At 36.6% G+C, this 12544-nt stretch overlaps 1 pseudogene; it reads right to left on the minus strand.

Annotated features, from left to right (window-relative positions):
- Positions 1-12079, minus strand: part of LOC110289976 (cyclin-Y-like protein 1 pseudogene) — a 52609-nt pseudogene extending 40530 nt beyond the window's left edge.
- Between the last annotated feature and the right edge of the window lie 465 nt (positions 12080-12544).

The raw sequence follows: 12544 nt of genomic DNA on the forward strand, positions 1-12544 counted from the left end.
TGCCTGATCTGGCCTCAGTAGGAGAAAATGTGCCACAGGAAGAAGAAGGCCCAGGAAGCAGGGAGGTCTGATGCAAGGGAAAAAAAAAGAATGGGATGAGGAATTGTGTGAAGGGGAAGGGGGGGGGGCAATGGCTACATTGTAAATAAATAAATTAAATAAATAAATAATAAATGTATAATGCTATATTCTACACTTAAAAATGTGCTCTTTGTAGATTACATCTTGTGAAGTTTTTTTGTTTGTTTTGTATTTCTGCAAGATGAGATGATTTCTAGAAAATTTAAAGATATAGCAACGATGAAATGAGGAGGGGTGTTTTATTTTTTTAAATAGTTAGAAGATAGTGGAAATTGACCAGAAAGTAGAACAAAACTCAAAAACTGAATAAAGCCTTTATGAGTTACAGGACCAGAACTGGCAAGATGCTAAAGAAATACACACTTGACACCAAGTCCAATGACCTGAACTCAATCCTTAGGACCTACACATGGAATGAGAAAAATAACTCCCTACAAATTGTTCTCTACTTCCACATTCGCACAATGACACACACACAAACACACACACTAACTAACAATGTATGTTAAAATGATTTTTAAAAGATATAGAATGAGTTAGAAAAATAGTTAAGTAATAGGTGCTCTGAAGTAACATTTAAGCACTTAAGAGTTTTTAAAAATTTTGCAAAACAAAATCAGTTCCCAACATCAATGTGTGGCAACTCACAACTTCCTGTCCCTCCAGCTCCAGGAGATCTGACATTTCTGATTTGCACTAGCATTTTGCATGCCTACATGCTGACACACATACTCACATACCAATTAAAAATAATAAAATATAAATCAAATATAAAAATAAATTAAATATAAATCGATATAAATTAAAAAGAAGAGGTGTATGAAAGTGATCTCCAAGGTTTTGATTGGCAAAATGTGAGAAAGGCACATTAGGGTAAATCAACTTTCTTAACAGTACATTTTACAAAAGCAGAATGCCATATGCTTTATAGATAAATGAGAGAGAAAATGAGATCTGGATGACTGGGTAGAGAAGACAAGTGTGTTTTTCAATTTGCTATATGCAGGAAATGAACATTGCCGATTGGGTGTTTTCTTCTTGCTTTTGCCTTGCTTTGGCCTTCAGAGTTTCTTTAATGGAGTATTTCTTTCTCACCAGTTGGGAAAGGGGAGTGATGTTGTGTGTCCAGAAAATTTTCTTTGATTTCTGCTTCTTCACTCCAAAGAGTATTTGAATTCAGAATATTACAGTCTGAAAAATAGTAGTTCATTTACAGTATACTGCTTTTCCTTAAAAGAAATATACATTTAAAATGAAATGAAATTATACTACCTTACTGAGGAGGTTTTACTGGCAGCTGATATATTGGGTTATGTGTCTTTGGTGTCCAGAAAGTTTACAGCTAGTGTGATGTGAAGGTCAAAAGGAATATAAGGCATGCATTTTGTTGCCCTTTTTGTTTATTTAATTTCTTCTTTGTAAAATGAAAGCATAATTGTGAGAACAAAAGTAGAGGAAACAAACAAAAGTATGGTTATATGCTGGCACATCAATTTTTGAAGAAAAAAAGAAAAGAAAAGAGGATCTAAACCCTCTCTACACACCATAAGCTATCCAACAAAATGTCCAAAGCCAAAAGTGGGTTACCTATTTTCAAGTTCTTGGTCAGTGAAGTCCAAAAGATCTCCCACCAAATATTATAGGCTATGAACAATGCTCTTGGCTGCCCTCAAGAACTTAATTGTAAGACCCTGTTACTAAAAACACCACATAACTGAGTCTTCAGACATGGAGATATCAAGCTGTTCTGACCTGGAATGCCTATTCCTGTCTGATAACTTTTATAGTGCTGGGACATGCTATGTATGCTATTAGGAAAGAAAAGTAGTCTTCACCCACTTATGAATTCTATGGACTACGATAATGACTACCTTAAAAGAATATGACCATGGGCATAATAGTGGCATGAATGATTTAGGAATAATATCCTGGTTGAATTTAAGACCTGTTCCATAAAGAGAAACTCATGACTAGTACTTTTAGCTGGGCCCTGATTCGGTGACTGGTTATGCTAAAGGTCCTGAGGGAGAACATACTACCATAATTTTTGTAAAATGGGTATAGCATTGAACTATTCTCTAAAAACGTATCTTTATACATATATATCCATGTATGATCATATATATATACCACACATATAGTATATTAATATATAATTATATTTATCAGTATATTATAATACATACAATATATTAATGTAAATTAATGATATATAATATACATTAGTTAATGCATCTCTTAACCCTCATCCAAAGAGCTTCCTTAAGTAATAGATGATGATTGATACAGAGACTCACAATTGGTTCAAGGGCAGAAAAGGGACTATTGAGTATTCTACTGTAAATGGAACATCAATATCACACCATCCAGGCAGAATGGCTAAGATAAAAAACTCAAATGACAACAAATGCTGGTGAAGATGTGGAGAAAGAGGAACACTCCTCCATTGCTGGTATGATTGCAAGCTGGTACAACCACTCTGGAAATCAATTTGGCATTTCCTCAGAAAATTGGACATAGTACTATCTGAGGACCAAGCTATACTACTCCTGGGCATGTACCCAGAAGATACCCCAACATGTAATAAGGACACATACTCCACTGTGTTCATAGCAGCCTTATTTATAATAGCCAGAAGCTGGAAAGAATCCAGATGTCCTTCAACAGAGGAATGGGTACCAAAAATATGATGATACATTTACACAATGGAGTACTGCTCAGATATTAAAACAATGACATCATGATTCTTTGGCAAATAGATGGAACCAGAAAATATCATCCTGAATGAGGTAAGTTAGTCACAAAAGAACACAAATGGTATGTACTCACTGATAAGTGGATAATAGGACAAAAGCTCGGAATGCCCACAATACAACTTACAGACCATATGAAGCTCAAGAGGAAGGAAGACGAAAATGTGGATGCTTCAGTCCTTAGAAGTGGGAAGAAAATAATCACTGAAGGTAGAGGATAGGAGGAACTTGGGAGGAAGAGAGAAAGGAGAGAGGGAAAAAAGAGGGCCATGATCAGTTGTGGGAGGAGATGTACAGAGGGTCAGGAAATTGAATAGAGGTGTATAACAATGGGGGATGAGGAACAAGGGGAGCCAACAGAAAGTCCCAGATGCCAGGAAAACAAGAGGCTCTGAGGACCTTACTGGGATGAGATTAGCTGAAATGTCCAACAAAGGGGAGGGAGACCGTATCCAGAGGTTAAGCATGGCCCCTGGTTGAGGGATTGGGCCACCCTCTTAAAACTTTTAACTCAGAATTGTTCCTGTTTAAAGTAAAAACAGGGACAAAGAGTGGGGCAGAGGCTGAAGAAAAGACCATCCAGTGACTGTCCCACCTGGACATTCATCCCATATGCAACCGCCAAACCCAGTCACTATTGATAACACCAAGAAATGCTTGCTGACTGATACAGATGTGGATGCTTGAAGCCAACCATCAGTCTGATCACAGGGATCCCAATGGAGGAGTTAGGGGAAGGACTGAAAGAGCTGAAAGGGTTTGAAACCCCATAGGAAGAACAACGATATCAACCAACCAGATACCCCGTCCCCACTAGGACTATACTACCAATCAAAGAATACACATGGATGGACTCATGGCTCCAGCTGCACAGGTAGCAGAGAATAGCCTTATCTGGCATCAATGAAAGGTGAGGCCCTTGGTCCTGTGAAGGCTTGATGCACCAACATAGGTGAATGCTAGGGTAGTGAGGAGAGAGTGGATGGGTGGGTGGATGGGGGAGCACCCTCATAGAAGCAGAGGAAGGGGAATGGGATAGGGGGTTTGTGGAGGGGAAATCAGTAAGTGGGATAACATTTGAAGTGTAAATAAATAAAATAACCAGTTAAAATTTTTTAAAAAATCACACCATCCTCTTCCAAATGCTCAGACGTTACAAGAGAAGAAGGGGTAGTCATAGATAGTGGATGTCTGTGACAAGGTAATATCTTCTGGACATGACAGGGTTGTCACATATGAACTCATAGTAGCTGTTACTGCTTGCACAAGACCTAAAAATACCAAAATCCCAGACTGCATAGCAAAGAGATTCACAAAGTTCTACCCCTATCTGAAGAATATTTGATGAATATTAGAGGAAAAAAATCCATTTTACTCAGATATGGCCCTGATATGCTCATGATGTTTCAGTAGACTAGCCTACACTCATGCACACAATGAAAGCCCAGAGTGTTTTAAAAAGAGTACATAAATTTTGGAAAAAAAGTGGTAGTGGGTGGACAGAGAAATTGGAGTATAGGGATTAGAGAATGTATTTGATCAAAACACATCATATGTATATATGAAATTCCCAAAGAATAAACATTAATATATTATGTGTGGCACTACAAATACTTGAGATATCAACCTTGGACTTCTGTCCTATAATGCTGATATGTAATCTATTACATCATCACAACAAAACTTTTTTCTAGTGAAAAGTGGGTTCTATCCTAGAAAATCAACTTTGAATATAACAACAAACTAATTAAATTCAACATCAGTGTCTTTTTTCAACCTATTATCTTACAACATTGAAATTTAAAATAATACCATGTCATCAAATTGTTTACTTTCATGTTCCAAGCAATAAAATACAAGAATATTTAAATGTTTTAATTATCCTGTTATTACTTTACAAATAAATTTATTTTTCTTAATTTTATGATGCTTTTAATATAGTGAAAATGAGTTGTGTAGAAGAAAATGGAACTGCTACCAGGCATCTGAATAAAGTAGCATCTGTTATGTTTACACTCTGTAAGCACAAATTTCATAAAGGTTCATTGGATTTTGGGCAACATTCTTCACAAATATTCAAGGAGTGATAGCTGTGGTAATTGTCATTTTATTAGATAGAAATATAAAAAATCTATATATTTCCTACATTGGAAAACTTTTATTGTTAACTAATTTCCAATATGCGTTTTATATATCTTGTATCTAAGTTTATATGGTGGAAATCAGCATTTTTTTTTCAAGTGTGAGTTTGAAATTTTAAAACTATATTTGTGCATATGTGTGGGCATAAGTGCATGCATGCATACACATAAGCATTGTCAACTTTAAAAACAAACCTTTTTGATAATTTGTGGGAACTGTCCCATTAAGATGTGTGGTTCTAAATAAAAGTTCTTATTTTAGATGTTTCTTTTATTTTTTGAGATAATATCATCCTCATCCTTTCCTTCCTGCAAATTTTCTCATATACTCCTCTGTCCTCCATTGCAAATTCATAGTAGTTCTTTCCATTATGTGTTGTTACATATTCTTAAACACATAAAACAACCTCTTGATTCATAAAATGTTACCTGTAGATATATGATTTTAGGACTGACAGTTTGGTATTATGTAGCAAATTTATATGCTCTTCTCTATACAAGACTATTTCTCCCACTTTATTCTTATCTCTTTCTTGACTACTGTCAGTTCTATGTTATCTACTTCCAAGGTAAACTGTTATTTAACATATTTTAAGAGTGTTGTGCTATATTAAGTGTTATTTTGGAAATAAATCATATGCAACTACTTTTAATTCACAAAAGTACCGCATCTGGTAGGTAAAATCATCTTCATTGTTTGATAAGAAAATCATGTCCCTTTCAGCAAACGCTTGCTAGTGTATGCATTGGTGTCATCATTTAGAGGCTGATTATGGGATGGATCCCTGGATATGGCAGTCTCTAGATGGTCCATCCTTTCGTCTCTGCTCCAAACTTTGTCTCTGTAACTCCTTCCATGGGTGATTGTTCCCAATTCTAAGAAAGGACCCTGATATAGCTGTCTCTTGTGAGACTAGGCCAGGGCCTAGCAAACACAGAAGTGGATTCTCACAGTCAGCTATTGGATGGATCACAGGGCCCCCAATGAAGGAGCTAGAGAAAGTATCCAAGGAGCTAAAGAGATCTGCAACCCTGTAGGAGCAACAACATTATGAACTAACCAGTAACCCGGAGCTCTTGACTCTAGCTGCATATGTATCAAAAGATGGCCTAGTTGGCCATCACTGGAAAGAGAGGCCCATTGGACATGCAAACTTTATATTCCCCAGTACAGGGGAACACCAGGGCCAAAAAGTGGGAATGGGTGGGTAGGGGAGTGGGGGGGAGGGTATGGGGGACTTTTGGGATAGCATTGGAAATGTAATTGAGGAAAATACATAATAAAAAAAAAAAGAAAAAGAAAATCAGGTCCCAATTCCAATAATTTGCCCAATAATATTTACTTATTCTCTATCTCAAGCCAATGTCTATTACAATCCATATATATTGTACAGCTGTATGGAATATTTTTAGATGGCTTATTATATAAATGGTACTCATTGATGTGGTGTTATCCAGTGCTACAGTTCCATATTTCTCTGGAAATTCTAATCATTTTATGGCACTATGTTTCTACCTTATTAAATTATTTATATAAAATTATCAGTTATAAATAGGAGTTGGGAAAAGTATGAGAGCTGATGTTTGCATTACTCTTCTTAGAAAGGACACCAATGTTTCTACAAAATTGTTTTACATAAGATAGTCCTTAAAGCATTCCTACTCATACTTTCATTTGCTTTGCTTTGGCAATGTCAAATATCGATATGCTGTTCTAATCCTCAAACCTATTGGTATTAAAAATGGGACATAAAAGAAAATTAAATTTAGATTAAGTCATGAGAGTGAGACCCCATAATGGCACTGATGGTTAATAAGGAAGACCATTACTAGATAGTAAAACAAAAAATAAAAATTAAAGATAAAAAAGCTAACTCCATGTTCTTGAACTTTCAGACTTTACAAGCATAAGGCAAGTGAATTCTTATCTTTTATGTTTTCTGATCAGATTAATTAATTAATTCTTATAGCAATATAAAATAAACTAATATTCTTCCATACAATAATTTAAGATATATCTAACCAGGCTAGAGAAATGGCTCAGAGGTTAAGAGCCCTGACTGCTCTTCCAGAGGTCCTGAGTTCAATTCCCAGCAACCACATGGTGGCTCAAAACCATCTGTAATGGGATCAGATGCCTTCTTCTGGTGTGTCTGAGGGGAGTGACAGTGTACTCATAAAGTAAATAAAAAATAAATTAAAAAAGAAACATTTAACCTAAGTTTAAGGCTATGTTTTGCATATATATTATTATATATACATTTTATATACATTAATATATGTGTATATATATTATAATGCAATACATTACTCTGATACCTATATAGAGATACATAAATTATCTTTCATACTCTCAATAAATCAAGCACAAATATGCAATTTGTAACAATTTGAAAGGACAGTACCTTTCTTAGCATTTTAACTTACTTAGAAGAGTCTCAATTTATTCAAAACCAGACATATACAATTGAATAGATGCATAGTTTACTTTCCAAAAAAGGGACATTCATGTGATGAACATCTGCAGTGATATGGTTAAATGAGCAAAAACAATTTCAAGGCATTTGTTGTCCTAATTCTTAGTAAGATGACAGACAATGCCTCAAACTACAAATCCAGAATGCATTAATAAGCTAATCAGAGCATAACAAGTCTTTGTCAAATAAGTTCATAAGAGAACTGTATCTTTGAACTGCACTTATGAATATTTCTCAATAATGTGAAAGTTCACTGTGTGAAATACTAAGTATTGGCAAGTTTGTGGATTATACTTATCTCATTAGTACTTAGGACTCTGAGGCTTAAAGTGAAGGGAAATGGAATCTTTCTGGGTACTGGGTGAACCATCAGGAAACTCTTTACTAAGATTCTGCTCAGAATCTTTCATCTAAACCTATATATTTTAGATCCTCATTTATATCATGTACTAAACACAAGTTTCCAGAGCTTTATTATTATCAATTTAGTTTAGTCATTATCATATTGCCAGGAGAGGGTAGTGGTGGGGGCACAGAGTAGGACTCTGGTGTGGCTTTAAAGTCTGAGAGATTCTGGACATTCCAGTTCTTTAACTGTACTGAAATGCTGATGATAACATCTAAAAATATTCTAAAATCTTTCTTGCTCTTTCTGAGGGTAAAAGGCTATTAGCTTAGGTGATTAACACTTGTAATCTAACAACAGAGGATTACGTAATGTGGCCTTTGTTCTAGTTCAGCAGGAACTGTGCAGGTCTAACTTTCATCCTGCTAGTCAGAAATCACAGGAAGAAAAAGGGATACTCTGAAAAGTGATTATAGTGTTTATCACTAAGTTGTACATAGTTTCCTATGAAAGCTAACTAAGGGGGAAAGTGGAAAAATCCTGAGTGGGGAAAGGGAAAAAGTTCTACTCTAAGAGGGGAAATGGAAAAAAATTTCTTCTCTCCTTTTTCATCTCTTTGTCCTCAGTACTCATATATCTTTCAAAATACATGATCACATGTTCAAAAGTTCATCACAAGTTCATACAAAAACATCAAATCATAAATTGAAATAGAAGATTAAGACAGAGAATGTTTACATGGATATCCATTAGGAGTAATTATCTAGCTAAACATTCACCACCCGTCACAGCTCCACAGGTTCATAGAAGGTTAAAAACCATAACTAAGTTATCAGTGAAGTTTTGTATAGATAAACTCAAGTAGCATATAAAGGCAGACCTATCAGAATTACACCAGACTTCTTAACAAAACACTAAAAGACAAAAGAACCTGGACAGAGGTCATGAAGACCCTAAAAGAACACAAATGCCAGCCCAGGCTACTATGACCAGAAAATTTCTCAATTAACATACATGGAGAAACCAAAATATTCCAGGATAAAACCAAATTCAAACAATATATATATATCTACTAATCTAGCCCTACAGAAGACTCCAGAAGGAAAACACCAACACAAGGAGAGTACCTGCACCAAAGAAAGAACAAAACATTAATCATCTTACAACAAAGCCAAAAGAAGAGAATCACATGCACATAATGCCACCTACAACAACAAACATATCAGGAAATAACAATCATCTGTCTTTACTAGCTCTCAATATCAATGGACTCATTTCCCCTATAAAAAGACATAAGCTAATAAACAAACAGGATCCAGCATTTTGCTGTGTACAAGAAACACACTTCAATAACAAAGACAGACACTACCTCAGCGTAAAAGACTGGAAAAAGTCTTCCAAGGAAATAAACTAGCTGGAGTTGCCAACCTACTATCCTATTAAATGGACATTCAACCAAATGTTATCAAAGAAGATGAAGGACATTTCAAATTCAGGAAATGAGAAATCCACCAAGAGAAAGTTTCAATTCTCAACACACATGCCCCAGATGCAAGGGCAACCACATTCATTAAAAAAAAAAAAAACTTTACTAAAGCTCAAAACATACATTGAACCCCACTCCATAACAGTGGTAGACTGTAACACCCCACTGTCATTAATGGACAGGGCATTGAAACAGAAACTAAACAGAAAAACAGTGAAACTAATAGAAGTCATGATCCAAATGGATTTAACACACATCTACAGAACATTACACCCTAAAACAAAAGAATATACCTTCTTCTCAGCTCCTCATGGTACCTTCTCCAAAACTGATCCTGTACCCAGTTGCAAAACAAGCCTCAACCAATACAAGAAAATTGAAATAATACCATGCATCCTATCAGATCACCACCAAATAAAGCTGGTTGTCAATAGCAACAAAATCAACAGAAAACCCACATATCCATGGAAACTGAACAACTATCTACTCAATGATAACTTGGTCAGGGAAGAAATAAAGAAATAAATTAAAACTTCATGGAATTCAAGGAAAATGATGACACGGCATACCCAAACTTACAGGATGCAATGAAAGTACTGCTAAGATAAAAATTCATAGCACTAAGTTCCCTGAGAAAGAAATTGGAGAGATCCTACACTAGCAACTTAGCACACATAAGAGCTATAGAACAAAGAGAAGAAAGCACACCCAAGAGGAATGGATGGCAGGGAATAGTCAAACTCAGGGCTGAAATCAATCAAATAGAAAACACACACACACACACACACACACACACACACACACAAATCAACAAAGCCAAAGCTACATCCTTGCAAAAATCAACAAGATAGATAAATCCCTAGCCAAACTAACTAAAGGGCACAGAGACAGTATCCAAATCAACAAAATCAGAAATGAAAAGGGAGACATAACAATAGAAACTGAGACTCCTACTACAAATCCATACTTGAAAAAACTGGAAAATCTAGATGAAATGGTTGATTTTCTAGACAGATACCACATACCAAAGTTAAATCAAAAGCAGGTAAATTAGGTAAACAGACCCATATCCCCTAAGGAAACTGAAGTGATTAAAAACCTGCCACCTAAAAATAGCCCAGGGCTAGTTGGCTTTAGTGCAGAATTCTACCAGAAGTTCAAAGAAAAGCTAATATCAATACTCCTCAAACTATTCCATTAAATAGAAACAGAAGGAATACAACCTAATTCATTCTATGAAGTCACAATTACTCTGGTACCTAAACCATACAAGGATATAACAATAAAGTGAACTTTAGGCCAAATTCCCTTATGAATATCAATGCAAACATACTCAATAAAATTCTCACGAACCGAATACAAGAACACATAAAAACTATCATTCAACATGATCCAGTAGGCTTCAACCCAGGGATGCAAGGTCGGTTCAATATATGAAAACGTACTAGTGAAATCCACTATATAAATAAACTAAAAAAAAATCACATGATCATCTTATTAAATGCTGAAAAAGCATTTGACAAAATATAGCACCCCTTCATGTTAAAAGTATTGGAGAAATTCAAGGCCCATATCTAAACATAATAATAGCAATTTCCAGCAAACCAAGAGCCAATATCAAATTAAGTGGAGAGATACTAGAAGCAATTCCACTAAATTCAGGGATAACTCAAGGATGCCCATCCTCCCCATATCTATTCAATATAGTATTCAAATTCTATCTAGAGCAATAAGACAACAAAAGAAGATTAATAGGATACAAATTGGCAAAGAAGAAGTCAAGGTATCATTGTTACAGATGATATGATAGTATAGATAAACAATGTGAAATATTTTACCAGGGAACTTCTACTGCTGATAAACTTCAGGGCTATGGGTCCAGTGTCCGCTCCACAAAAGGGCATGGCCACTTGGCAAGGCAGGATGTGGGAAGTTTGACTATGCTTACCCCATGCCTTTGCTGAGGAAGGTATGTGTCTTGACATGCAAGACAGTCAAACAGGGTCTGAGGAACCACCTGTGGAGAGAATTGGGGGCGAGAAACACAAAGAACAGACAGCAAGTCAAGAAATCCTGATCAAGCTAAAAAATTTTATTTTTCCCAGGCAGGATTTATGCCCTTAGAAGCAGGATAAGGGGAGGGGGATGGCACAGGATCACTGTGTTTCTGGGGGAACACACCTGTTGCCAAAAACAGGATATTGGCTAGGTAAAAAAAATTCAGCAGGAGAAACAGAACAGAATGGGTTGTTAGGTACCTGTCCACAAGATTTATAGCTATTTATTCTTAACTGGAGGTAGTACTTTCATACAGAGGCCTCAATGTTTCCCACAGAAATCTCAACTAAGCTATTACTTTTCCACTAAGGCCAAAACTTTGTAAGTAGGCACTTATAGCTGACAAGGCAGTTAACATTCTAACAGGGTCACTCCCAACAGGTGTGGGCTGTAGTAAAGCACCAGAACACTACTCCAGGGATAGGGAAGTGTAGTCTAAGGCAAAGGACAGCCAGAGATGGTTTGGAGGTCCCTGGGCCTATGAAGAACCTGGGATCATAGAGTTCCCAGGATCTTGGACACTCAGCTGCCCCTCAAAGTTGAGGAAGAGCTGAGAATGGAATCTGAGCCTGATGACTAGATCTGACCCACAACCAGGGGTAAGGGGTGGTCCAGATGGTCCCATAGGGAGAGCCCTTGACTGTAGGCTTGGGCTTGGTGGCAGCTGTGGTTGAGAGCACAAAGAGGCCATCTACAGGAGAGTAGCCAGCAGCTCTATAGGCAAAGGCTTTCTCCATGGCTCCCCATGGTAGATTCTGATAAAAAGAGGCAGTCCATGGTTTTAAGGCACTATTGTCATGGCAGAAAGTGGATGTATGAAACCATACACCCCTTTTCAGGGTGGGCCTGAGATTAACTTTTGCAGGGAGGAAAGTCTGGGAATGAAAGGTTATTGGCTATGCACTCTACGCCTCTATGTACATGGAAATCTGTCTTGAGCCTACATGACCACATGCCACGTTCTTTTCCTCCTTTACATGTGGGGGTCTTGGGGCATTACCCATAATTTATGGACACAAATCTAAGGGGGGAGGGATGCTGTGACTAGTGACAGGAGCCCTGTGCATGAAGCATGCAAAACTCCTACAGTGCATTCAAGGTCACCACAGCTTCTAGTCTTAGATCAAATGGGGACCAAGCTACCTTTCATGGTCCCACAATATACAACTTCTGCAAAGTGGCTGGATTTAAAATTAACTCAA

This window comes from Mus caroli, unplaced genomic scaffold, assembly GCF_978045245.1.
Source record: "Mus caroli unplaced genomic scaffold, Mus_caroli_1 scaffold_2, whole genome shotgun sequence".
In the NCBI taxonomy this organism is placed as follows: Eukaryota; Metazoa; Chordata; class Mammalia; order Rodentia; family Muridae; genus Mus; species Mus caroli.